The sequence below is a fragment of the Thalia democratica genome, chromosome 3 (genome assembly GCF_965202585.1).
Source record: "Thalia democratica chromosome 3, ktThaDemo2.hap1.1, whole genome shotgun sequence".
NCBI lineage: Eukaryota > Metazoa > Chordata > Thaliacea > Salpida > Salpidae > Thalia > Thalia democratica.
This window is the reverse complement of record NC_139167.1, coordinates 46606094-46620739: the sequence shown is the minus strand read 5'-3', so window position 1 is coordinate 46620739 and position 14646 is coordinate 46606094.

Here is a 14646-nt window from a genome sequence, read left to right as displayed (position 1 = left end):
TTTGTGAGGCATCTATAAAAAATTAAAAACATTTACTGTTTCGAATTTAAAAAGTACAAGATTTTATTATATTAATGAACCTTCATTGATTTATACCCTTTTATTATATCACTTTGTATTGTTCACTCTTGTTTTATACATTTAAAATGTGAATTCTAATTCTTTTTAATAAACTTTAAATTTTAGGTACAGTTGTATTTACTTTTTTAATTATTGTAATGCTTCCGTACTTGTTTAAGTTTTAAGAAAAAAAGTTTATAACAAAAAAAGTGTGCTCAAAATGTTTGGTCCTAGTACCTTGTGTACAAAAGACCTTTCGGTTACCGAGTCACACACCACTTAAATACCTTTTAATGTCTTGTCCAGGATAAGCATAAGTTTTATATAATTTCATTTTAGTCTTTTATAAAACTTAAAGTTTACCTTATAATTTTTCAAACTTTACAATTTTGGTTAGTTTTAATTCCAATCAGGGGCGTGTTTTGACTGGTTTTCTGTTTCCTGTGAACCCCCTGAAAACAAAGAAAAAAAAAGAAAAAATGATTCTTAGATTAACACTAAAAACGTTGTTTATTGACTTTGTCTTGGTTATTTGATAAACTTTGAATAATGAATGTTGAATTTATAACACTAAAAGATTAAAAAGTTTCCTTAACAAAAAATGATCTTTTTCGCCCAGCTGAAATAGATTTTAAATAAAATTTTAATCGTGACGTCATAATAGGTAAAAGTTTTAAAGTAGCATTTTCTTTTTAGGAAACTTTTTACTAAGATGCTATAGTTCCCACTATAAATTGTTATTAAGGGTAAATTACTTTTTATACAGTATTGTTTTTGAACTAGTAAGTTCAATTTTACTTAAAAAAACGTCCAACATAATCACTAAATTTTATTTTGCTTAGTTTATTGTATATAATAATGTTGTGTGAAGCTTTTTTGTTATGCTGTTATATAATAATGTTGTGTTTATACTTAAGCATTTATATTATATGTTTATGTGTAGACCAACTGGGTTTAAACCTTTAAAAATTCAATTCAGAGAGTTTCAAAATCAACTTTAGACAACTACACCACATAGCAGTTTTTTCTTTTATCATTTAATGGTATTTCAATATTTTTTATATAAATTGTTTAATTTTTGTATATCTGTTAGCCACAGAGTTGGTTCTAGATTTTTTCAAATTTTTAACTCAGAAAGATTTCAAAATCATTATAAGAATTCCTGCACCATCAGGCAAACATTTAATTATAATTTAAAGCTATTTCAATTTAGTTGTAAAAGTCTAAAAAATTTTTGATAATTAACTAGGATGATGTTGCACTAATATTAAGCTGAAATTTTATTGTCTTTAATATCTTTTTAAACCATAATTTTAGGCTTAAAATATTTATTTTAAGCCTTGTATGATTGATCTAAAATTTTACTTCGTTTAAAACAAGCTATATAAATACAAAGTTAGAATTATATTCATTTGTTATAAACCAAATACTTAATTGATTTTATTTTACAGTATAGTAATGTGTATAAGTTATTGTATCATTTTATTTTAAAAATAAAAGCAATTAAATATTTAAATTTTATTGGTTTATAATAAATAAGTTTTATTTATGTGTTTCTAAGCCTATACTTATGGTAAAAAACAACATTGAATTAAATATAGTTTCAGCTTGATATTGGTTCGACATCATCCTAGGTAATTACCCATTTTTTTTAGTGAAATTCAAGTTTTTATACATTAAATTACTTGAACAATATTTTTATTATAAATATATTTTTTCCGGCTCTTTTAGTTTTAATTTATCTAAACTTAATACAGTATAATAAATAAATAAAAATAATATTTTTCTATTACTACTTATATGTTTTTTTTTTTGTTTCTAAGCAGAAAAAAGCATTTTAAACACAGAGCCTTTCGGCTAAATATTGCGTAAATAACTGGCAGTGCATACCTAAGAAATACGTACTTAAGCGGGAAATTAAGAACAAAAGAAAAAATTGTGAACCCTCTTTGAAAAAAGTCTAGACACGCCCCTGGTTCCAATTCAAAAACATGAAAACCTATGGAGAGGTGTTTCCTTAAAACATTAAAGTATTAATTGTTAAAAAGTTTACGGCAAAAAAAGGTTTTAAATTCAACTATTATTGTATTACTTTAAGTAAAAACTTTTTGTGTTTGTATTCTTATTTGTTATTTAAATTTTAATTTAGATGTAGCTTACTAAGGACTTATAGATTGAGTTGCAAAATGCATTTAAACTATTTGTTATAGCTTAAACCTTGAAAGAAATAATTTTTAAACTAATACGCAACGAAAAGTAGACAAAATAAATGTTGCACATTTTTAAACTGTAAAAGTTAAAGTACAAAATTTTTGTAAGCTGTGAAATTTATTTAATTGAAACATATCAACTATAAAATAATTAACTTGTTAACTTTTTTACCTATTATTCGGTTTGAGTTTTGATATGTTTAAATTTTTTCACTTAATATTTACTTTAAAACATTTTATTATGTTTTTTGGTCTGAAAATAATGTTTTAAAAATGTATATGAAACACAGTTTACTAAATGTATTTAACATTATAAATAAAAAATAATAAAGCTACTAGTGACACCTTTTCTAGTTAAGTGAAATATTTACAACAGTAATTATCTATATCAGACACTAGATGAGACTGTGCCCAAAGTTAAGTAAGTACTGTAATTAATTACTATAAGTTACTTACTTTAACTAGTTTTTATGGAATAAAAATGTTAAGTTATAGAAGATTTCTATTTTAAATTTAACTTTTATTTTCGATTATATATATTTTATTACAAGTTACAAATTTTTTTGTTTATCTAATTTTAATACTAAAACATTTATTACATCATTAATTTATCATTTTCAAATTCGACAGCATCCTATTAAATTGATCTTTAGCAGACAAACACGTAACAACAAAAAGTAATTTAAAATCATAAACACAAAAACCAAGAAAATTATAGTTGATAGTATTCCAAAATGTGGTGAATAGTAGCAATAGATCAGGGTTTCCCAAAGTGGGCCAAGTGGCCCCCTAGGGGGCCATGACAGATACTCAGGGGGCCATGAGCAGAAAAGGGGGAAGAGGGGGGGCCATGAGCAGTAAAGGAGCCACAGGGGGGCCATGAGGCCATAACTTGAAACTTACACTAGATATTCTTGAGTTGCAGATGAAGAGCAAAAAAAAAAAAAAAAAAAGCTCTTATGTGTATTTTATCGTAGTTTTTGAGTAATCTATATGTTGAAGGGGGCCATTACTTTTTCAAACTCTTTAAAGGGGGCCATTAGCAAAAAAGTTTGGGAAACCCTGCAATAGATAATATGTTCTATACATTTTTCAACAATTACTAATACATTTATAGAAAATAAAAAAATATCCTTTGAGTTTTACCATCATAATAATCAAACATGTAAGGTTAAAAATTTATTTTTTTGCAAAAATGTTTAACTACCAGCATTTTTTTACCTTAAATTGTGGTAGTGAATATTTTTTGATAAAAAAATTATTAAAAAATGTTTAGGAAGATTTTTAAACCTTTTGTTTTAAATATTTATGAAAGAAGTGTTTACTTATTTAAGTTATAGAAATTTTATTTAATTATTAAGAACAGTATAAATATATCATAAATTATCACTACTACTAGGTTACGAAAAAAGTAACAAACTTATGAACATTTATGATTTGTTGTTGTCATAAAAAAGTTGTAGATATTGTACATTTTTAAGAAACTCTACATTACAAAAATTTTGCATTACTACAATTTAAAATTTCATTTAGATTACTTTTTATTAGATCTTAAACTGTAGCATACTTGCCTTTCTAAAAAATAAAACATATTTATTGAAGTAAATAAAGTTGTTGTTGCACTTCTGACTTTTTTATAACAAAAATCAATGTTTTATTTAAACTAAATTAGGTAAATTACATTGTTTTTGATTTTTTTTTTTAGTTACATAACTTTAGCTCTGATCTCATTTAAAAATGATGTGTAATCAAGCATTAAGTTATTTACAGTAACTAGAAAAATTCCTCTTAAAATATTTGTTGTTAGAGAATAACAAAAGCCATAATTTAAAGTTTTTTCAATAGTATGAGTATTTTTGTTCGAATGATCATAAAATGAAAATCTATTTAAATAGTAATAAAAATATAAAGCTTAATGATTCTATTTATTTAAACTATTAAACAAAAAACATTTAAATATTTTTTTACCTATGATTTTTTTTTTAGTTTATTAAATTAAAGTTAAATTTAACTATTTACTTTAAGTTAGTAGTTAAATTACTTGTTTTTTGTAAATATTTTGGCTTAATTTGTAAAAAATATTTTTAGTATCCTTAGTCTACATGTTTTTTATTATTTTGTCTATTGTTAATGTGCTAAGGTTGCTTTAGGTTAAAATGTTACTTATGTCTAATGCAAAAACTAAATTAAAAAAAAAAGTGTTGTACATTTGAATTATTTGTCTGTACCATTTTACATGGTACATTTAACTTATGATATCGCATATATTTTTATTTAACTTACAATTTATTTTAAATTACAACTTAGATCTTATCCTACGATCATACTTAGTGAAATTATTATATAGAACTAATTTAAAGAATTATGTGTTTAGTGTATTATAAGTTAACTTCACTTTTATAAAGTATTACAAATACCCTCTAAAGTATTTTTTTTATTTTTAGTAAAACATATTTTTTTATGTTTAGTTATAAGTTTTAACTTTTTTTGAGATTAGGTGTTTACAATATTAAAACAAAAATCGCTTTTTTTTCGTTTAAAAAACTTACGTTTGGATGGGAAACGGGTCGGAGTTGCACGAAGGCAAAAATGCACGAGAACAAAATTGCACGAAGCCAAATTTGCACAAAGCCAAAATTGCACGAGGGCACAAAATTGCACGAAGACGATTTTGCACCAATGGTCAGTTTTGCACGAGTTACATTTTTGTACGTAAGTAACTAAATAAAGAAAAAAATGAAAATAGAAAATAAACAGAAAAAAAAAATGAATAAATAAATATGAAAAAAAAAATTACTGACCAAAGGTTAGGGGCAGGGACGTAGCTAGCTCAAAAAAGTTACGAATCTGCAAAAATTATAAAATCTGAAATAACACATCCTAGCTGGATCACAGCAATTTAAACTACCTCTAATGTTATTTAATTTAATCTGAAAATATGCAGTTATGTTAATACATCAAAAAATTCAAATACTTTGTCGCTATCACAGGATTCTACTTATACAATATTATAGGCCTGGTTTATAACGCAACGTGCGCTTTAACTTGTATAGTAGATGCCCCAAGATAACGCTTAAATTATAGTTGACTTAAATAAACTAATATTACTTACTTACTATTTACTAAAGGTTTAATAAATCAGTTACTTATACTAATTTAAGCTTAGTTCGAATCTGTGATAATGATTATATTTACAATGAATTTGCGAAACGAAAAGAGGATAAAATACTGCACAACATTACACTAATAAATCAATTTATCAATTCTTTTTAAAGACGACAACACTCAAATCAAAGAAACTAAAACCTAAACGTTTAAATCAAACTCAAAAAGTGTTCTAAGATCGAAATAAACTCGACAACAAAATTGAAACCATTAAAACTTAAGTGCAGCGAAGTCCGCTGCAACGAAGCAGAAAATAAAAAGTCAAAATTACGCGCAATTGTTGAATTTATAGTCGCTTGAGAGAAAAGAAGAAAGTAAAAAAGAGACAATTACCACTAGAGTGGCACAACTTAACGTAGTCAATAATTTTTATAACATAAAATTCTATGATTTTGATTTTTGAAGCTACAGCTTCCATTAGAATCAATTTTGCAATGCAGCTTTTTGACAAATTAAAACTTTAACGCGCTAAATGTTTTAATTTGGATGTATTTAATTCGTTTCATTTTTACGACACTAAAAATGCTAAAGAGTACATATATGTTAAAATTACCTCTTAGGAGTGCATATCTAATTATAAATGAATACTAAAAGCTAAGAAAGCAGAGTCTTTTCAAGCCGGAATAAAAGCAAGTTTTTTCGCACATAAGTATACGTTTCTGTAGATTTGCAGAAACGTATCAAGCCATCCCTGGTTAGGGTAACAGTGATAGTAAAAATAAAAAATTAAACAAATAAAAATTATAATAAAAAAATATAAAAATAAGCTACCGACCGAGGGTAAGGGTTAGGGGAAAAATGAAAATTAAAAAAAAAAAATTTTGAATAGAAAAAATTAAATAAAACTAAAGGAACATTAAAAAAAATAATTAAAATTAAATTATTGTAAGCAGAAATTTACATTAAGAATTACAAATTGAAAAAAAGAAATACACGGTAGAAATTAGCATAGTAGGATATTAACTATATGATTATTGAGCAAATTATAAATAAAGCAAATAAGAATTGATCTTAAGTCCAATAATTCAGATAGGAGTTGACTTAGTTAGCAAACTTGTAGTTACTTTACTAATACTTAAAACTAAAACTTTTATTCTGATGGTTATAAGTTTTTGAAAACTTGTAAGTAGCTGAAGTTTAACCTATATCAGGGGTCGGCAAACTGCGGCCCGCGAGCATGTTATTTTTTGAATGGAATGCGGCCCACAAAAGAAAATTTTGCGGCCCGCGAGCATGTAAATGTGGCCCGCTAAGCAAAAATAAATTTAAAGTTAAATTTGTTTGATAAATTTAGTTTTGAATTCCTGTATAACATTTTAAAACAATTAAAAGACTTTACTGATTTAGCTTAAAATGTGAAAAAGACAGGTTAGCATTCTACCATGTTTTTTTTTCTCAATTTCATAATAACTTTCTTCTCACAACAGCAAATTATTTTCTGAAAAAAAAGTGTAAAAATTGCTTTGAATTAGTAAGATAGTTATATTATATCTATTTAGTAAAAACTAAATGTAAATGTTTTCCGTTTTGTACAAAAGTAATGCACAGTAGTTAAATAAAACAGATTTCTAAAACAGATGTTTTATTTCATAATGTTTTATTCTAGTTTACAGAAAAACTTTTAAAATAACAAAATAATATTAATAAGAAGTAAGGTTAATTTAATTTTGATTTTTTATAAGTTTTCTTTGCATTTTAAATTAACTTCTATGCACAACAATGAACAAAGATGCTCATATTTTAAACAACTTTTTATTTAATACTTAAAGAGATAAAATTTAGTTTATGCATAATTTTCAAACATTAATGTTTCTACACGTAATATTTAAGTGTGTACAGACGCATTTAAAACAATATATATTACATAAAGTAAAAAAGTTTTTTTAGGTATACATTTTGATTTTTTTGGCAAAATAAGTTAATTTTTCTGCGTTGTATACTAATATAAACAGTTGCTGGTTTTTGGAACTACCTATTTAGTACAAACTAGATTGAGAAATTTTAATTTATTAAGTTTAATCAAAATTGTTCAAATTCGATCAAATAAACAAATACAAATTGCCACACACTCAGACTTTGACTATTTTAAGACTTCAAATCTCAGGCCAATTTAGTCATTTTTTAGACTTGGCTTGAATTGCTTTTTGTATGCTAAGATACCAGGCTAGTTTTAGTCATTCGGACTGACTTTTTTTTGCTTTAAAGAGTAGTAAATTAAATATATGATGTATGTTTTGTTCAATGCACAGTGTTGGTTTCAATTAAAATATATTTTAAATTTTAAGTCTTTTAGCTGATATAATTTGAATTAATATTTATACTAATTGTATACATATAAGTGTGAACAATTAGTGTTGCCAAAAAATACCTGAAAAGCTTGGAATTTGACAATCTATACTTGAAAAGTCTGAAAAAGCCTTGAATTTGAGAATTATTGAAAAAACCTGGAATTTTCAACAATTTTTAAATGTAGAGTAATAAAATTTTGATTTGACACAAAAAATCTATTATATAAATTTTTTTTTTTTTTAACATATTTAAAGTATCTTAACAGTATCTTTTAAATTTATCTATATTATTTAACTTGATTATATACTAAAAGTAGAATCAAAACGTTGTACTTTTAAAATCTTTATATTGGCACATTGCACCTTTGCTTTTAAAATATCTTCACCTGTTGTTGTGCTTTGTATTGGAACTAAAACTAAAAGCTCTTCTAAAATGTAAAAATTAGTAAAACCACAAGTAATAAAAGTTCTAAAATTAGCAATATCTGTTGTATCAGTTCTCGCATATTAACAGATCTCAGGACACAGGACTCAGGACTCAGGGTAGATATAGTGGTTTTAAATGTTTTTTTATAAAACCTAATTTCTATTAGTTTAAAAACAATAAAAAAAATCTTTAAAAGAATTTAAAATGCTTATGATGACATACGGAATTTTAAAAATAACTCAGGACACTTATTTTGACTCAAAGAGTGGCAAGGCAATCCTGATATCTTCAAATTTACTTGTTTTTGTTTTTTTTGTAAAATATTTTTTATAATACTAAAGAAAAAGTAAATATTTGTTTTCATTAATTTTTAGATTATTATTTTTTAAAATATGCAAAGTAATATTGTATGGAATGTTGCAAGTCTAAAAATATGTCAGATAGGAAAATTATCTTTAAGCCATGTTTTTTAGAAGTTGATCTTATTTTAAAGATTTTTTTAAGCTTTAAAATGCTTTTTGTTGTTTTAAAAAATTCAAATTTATTTTTTGACATATGACCAGTCAAAGTCGGGCCGCATAATAGGTTCCCTATGGGAAGGGAAGACTAAAACAGCGAAAAAGGCTAGTTTGTTTAAAATATATCTCCTCTTACATTTTTCAAGTAATCTTCTTCAAACTTTAACAGCTTAATATTTATACAATAAAAAAAAAACATTATTTGTGAATTTAAAAATTTGTAGTAAAATTTTTTTTTTTGAAAAAAAAATATTTTTTTTTTAATTTTTTATAAAATTTTTATTTATTATGATTATCTAAGTTCATAAGTAACGTATTTCTGTTATTTAAGGAATTATTTCTAAAATTTAGAATATTTTGAATAAAAAAAAGGAATATTTTCTAAAATTTGAAGAAGATTGCTTGAAAAATGAAGTAGGAGATAGTTTTTTAATTATTTTTTAAATTTACGAGATAAGTGACTACAAAAAATTTGCAGCCCAAAAGTTTTAATTTAGGAGATTTTTTTGAGAAAAAAATTTGCGCACCCCCTGACCAATATACCACGCTACGCCACTGGTTCATAATATAAAAAATGTTTAAATATGACCCAAAAATATTTTTCACGCTCGGTTTTTTATAGAGAGTTAGGTTGTAAGTAAAATAATCAAAGTATTTTGTTAAGTTTAAATTATTAAGTATTTAAGAAAGTACATATTTTATAAAGACTTAAGTATATTAAACAATGTAAATTCTATTACAGTAGATATTTATATATTAAATAGGCATTATATGTGTAGCTAGACGTCATTTAAAGTAATTACGTGAATAAAATTAAAACTGTCTCTGGTGTGACCGAAACTAAAGCCAAAAGATTATTTAAATATCACTGAAACTAAAATTGTGGCCCGCGAAGATTTTGAAAACTTTAAATTTGGCCCGCAAACACTAAATGCCTGCCGACCCCTAACCTATATGGTTGAATTCGTAGAACAACTGCGTATTTAATAAGTTAGTATCATAGTTTCGATGCTTATTGTTACATATTAAACTTTTAAAATTAGATTAATTAAAAACATTTTAAATTTTAATAATTTCTATAATAAATTACATAAGTTTCATTATTTACCATATTAAGCTAAAAAACTTTCGATCTTAAGCTTACAAATTTAAAACATAATAGTTTTTTTAGTTTTTAGTTTCTGTTCCAAGTCTAAAATTTGTTTTACCAAATTATTGTAAAGTAGTTAAGTTTTCCTAACACTACCTTTAAATAAGAAAAATATTAGCTCTTTAAAATCTTTTGTTAATTTTTAGACTTACAAATTTTTTTGTTTTATTTAAAAAATTTACCATCAATAAATATCTATTAATACTATTTTATAAACTATTTAATATTTTTTTCAGTGTTTTTATTAATTTATAATAATATGCTAATTGAGCAAAACCTTGTTTGTGTTATAACTAAAAAAACTACATAAACCCAATAAAAAATGCATAAAAGCTTAACTAGTCGGTTTAAAGAGTTCCTAACGAACAGAACACAAAAAGTATTTGTTAAGGAAACTTTACAACATTTTTTATTTTTTGAGTGGAAAACCACAGAAAGGAGTAATCGGACCACTTCTACTCATAAGTTATATTATTGACGTCGTAACAGAGATTGGTATTCAAAGTTAAATTAATTCGTTTGCAGATGACGCAAAAATATTTAGTAAACCAAATGATGACTTACAATTAACTCTGGATAAATTTACTAACGATTAAACATAACAAAACCAAGTCTTAATAAATTCTAAATGCTTAACATAAACAATACAAACCTAACCCTATTGATCTCCTAATTGATAAAATTAAATTATCCTTAGTTACAGTATTGAATAACTTTAGAACCTATATATCTGAAATTTTTAAAGGAACAATTAAATTAGTTATATATATGAAATTGCATGAATATTAATCTAATAAACGTTGAAAATTTTCAAATCTAATTCAATTGCTTTTATAACCAAATACTTGTGCTGTATATTCGTCTTACAACATTATGGTAGTAAACTACAACATTCCACTTATCCTTAAAAATACATCAAAAAATATAAGTATACAAAGAATTTTACTTGTTTAATATATAATTGCTGTAGTTTTAATAACTCATCTATCAACAAAGATTAACTTTAAAAAATTATATAAGATGGAAATTTGACTTAATAACTCTTTTAAAATTGTAAGTGGTACACATAAGTTATTCTTTGATTAGTTTTATTAGTTTTTGTTAAAAAAGCTATGTAGTAAGAGAAAAAACAGGGAAATAAAATACAAACAAGGTTTTAGAACTAGCCAATGAAAAAGCTTTTTTTTCCAAAGTACAATTGTTTTAAAGAATAAGTAACCACGTGATGTAATTTCGTGCAAAAGGATAGAAAATTTTCGATCAAAACTTAATATATTTCTTTTTTTTTAAATACCTTACATTAATCTTTGAAAAACTGCTCCAATATTCAAAAGAACTTACTTTTTCTAAAATATTTACTATTAACCACTACTGTTTATTGAACGAAAAAAAAACGCTCAAAAAATTTGGTCCTAGGACCTGGGGTTCACGAAAAACCTTTCGGTTATCGAGTCGCACACCACTTAGATACCTTTTAATGTCTTGTCCGTAACTATTACAAACTATCAATAATAACTTTTTTTTACGTATCCTCCTAAAATTTCTAAAGATTTTGTCAATTATAACAATTTATAAGTTTCAAAAAAGATTCTTACTTAAAGTGTGTGTTCTTTTTATGTACTAAGTTTTTTTTTAACTTTTGTATTTTATTCATTTAATTTTATTTTCTATATACTACTAAATTTAAAAATATCTGTCTCTTTAGTACTTGTTTTTCGTTTTTACTGATCTTATGTCATCTCTTTAAGTGGCTCAGGTTTTGATGCCTGAGTCCAACGATACTTAATAAACAATAATAACAGTAACAATAGTTATAGACTGCTCGATATTTTTGGTAAAACTCATCTTTAACTTAAAGAAAATCAACCTAAGTAACTTTTTTTTTTTTTTTTTTGGATCTAAAATTGATAGACTTTAAATTAACTGATAAAGTTAAAGATATCTGAATTAAAATTAAATGTGAAAAATGCTAAGATTTAATAATAATTCTAAAACAGACTTAATTTTAACACAAATAGTTCTTACTGTTATTTATTATTTACAAAAGTTTTACTTTTAACCAAAAAAAGTCGTATTTTGTAAACAATCATCAAGTTTATAATGTAAAAAACAGAGCATAAAATCACCCTTGCATGAAAAATTAAAACTAATTTTTAACTACAGTTTAAAGGTTTTTATATATTGAAAGATTATTAAAAAAAAATTAAAGATTAATTTATTTTTATATGACTATTATATTACCTGTTTTTGTATTTTTGTTTAACTAAGAAGTACTTGAACATGGATAAGTTATACAAAGAATAATAAATTATTAAAGAAAACGAAGATCAATAAGTTAAATTAAACAAAGAATAGTGGATTTTATTAAAACTTTGTTTTATAGAACTAGTTATTCGCTCACCTGATTTTTTTTGGATGAAATAGTAAATAAAAAGTATTAATAAACAATACATATTAAAATTCTTCGATTGACAAAGTGTTAAAGCTTAAAACTTGATTAAATCATGTTAATAAAGTATTATATCAACCAAGCATTAGTTTGTGAACACTTAAAGTTGACTTGGTTTATCACATTTTGATTGAATTATATTAAAACTTTGTGCTTCAGTTTGAACAAGTATTTGTTTTTAGAAATGATTTTTTATCAGTTTATATAGTTACGTTACGTATAAAGAATAATAAAAATAGTCATAAAAACTAGCAATATATGAAGTTATACTATTGTTTTTATATAGATATAAATAATAATAGTTTTCATATAACAAAACAGTATATTATATTGCCATTATTATATGATATATTATTATACTGAACAAGACGTTAAGTTGTATCCAAGGGGTGTATACTCGATAATTGAAAGGTATTTTTGTACACTGCGTCTTTAAACCAAATCTTTTGAGCATTTTTTTTTTCGTTTAATACAAAATTATAACAAGTTTATTGATAAAAACAAAACAACGAAGATGCTCAAAAAACATTTTTGTCTAAGGACATGGGTGTAAAATAACACTTTTCGGTCAGACTTGGTAAAAAGCACTATGTCTAGTGTTAAAAAATCCACGGCAGTAGGAGATAATTAAAATTTAAATTAAGTCCTACTAACGGGGACTTTAAACACTAAAAACAATCCGTTTTTTCAAGTCTGCTATGGGTTATCAAGTCGTACACCACACTTAATCACAAAATGAACAAAAACAACTTAAATTTAAACTTAAAAAGTATTTACAAGAACCAATATTTTAAAAGATACAAGAAGCTTGGCTAAATGCGGCGATTAATTTATGATAAATTTTCATGAGTAAAATAGTTCTTTATAAAAACTAATAAAAAAATTGGAACTAAGTAAGTCAACTTTTAATAATTTTTGAAAAAAAAATCAGCTATAATATAGATTGCAACAGTTGAAAACTATATACTTATATAAAATATATACTAAAATACATATAAATATAAATTTTTACAATTTTTTCCAGACTGTAAATTAAGATATATAAATTAAGATTATTTATTGCAAAAAAAAAACGTTAATACATATATTTATTCTAGATATAATCTTTAAAGGTAATACAAATGAAACAAGACTAAAATATTTTAAATTTTTGTTGTTTTCAAGCTATCAAACCTTTTAATGACTTTACATGACTGAAAAATTAATTATAATTTGATAAGTAAACAAAATCTTACCAAAAATAGAATCTAAACCATGTTAAATTTTTAACATTTATAATAAATAACTAAAATTTTAGTATTTAGAACAATAAATTAAGAAAAATATAAATTTCAATATCTCTAGACTATCAAACTTTCTAATTTGAAAAAATTTTATAAGGAAAATAAGTCCAAAAAATTAAGTTAAAATCAAAGTAATGATTTTTTTGTCAGAGACTTATAATTTGAGCTGTATAAGACAAGCAAGGTTATATGATATCAAATACACATAAAACATGTATTGAACCTTTTGTTAAAAAGTACAGTTATAATCTTAAACTTTCTAAGCTTGGTTAGCAATTTCAGAAACTAAGTTAACTATTCAAAATATAAATTTAAGGGTTTGTTAATAAAAGATCCTGGTGAAACAAGCTCACTGGAATATATAACAATTACAAATTATACAGCATCCTTCTTTTATTACACTGACATATGTTTTTGTGTGTTAAACGAGTCAACACACTTCAACTGAGTTATGAAAATGATTTTTTCTTTCATTTTCATAGCTTAGTTGAAGTGTGTTGACTCGTTTAACACACAGAAACATAATTCAGTTTAATAAAAGAAGGATAGTGTATATAAATTAAATAAACATTCAAAATTTAGGGTTAATCATTTGCGAACCAAGTTCTCTGAAATATATAATAACAGATTTTCACAGTACTCTTTTTTTTAAACTACATATTTTTCTGTGTGTTAACAAATTAATAAAAGCTAAATTTTGAAAAAAATAGAAGCTAATATAAGTATATATCTGTGTTTACTAAAGATAAACATAATTACTTTCAGAGTTAAGATTAATACTTAATAATAGACAGAATATATTGTTTTAATCCGACTGTTATAAAACTATTATGATCAAATCTTATTTATAATAAAAGAAAAGTGAATTTTTTTTTTTAACTTGTATTTTACTTTACTTTTTTATAAATTAGATTTAATCATTACATACACTATATAGTTTTATAACAGTCATATTTAATATCGTATATTCTGTATATTATTAATCCATAGTAATTATGATTATTTTTAGTAAATACACATGTACACCTACTTTAACTTCTCTTATTTTCTTACAGAATTTATTACATAGCTTTGTTGAAGTGTGTTAATGAGTTAA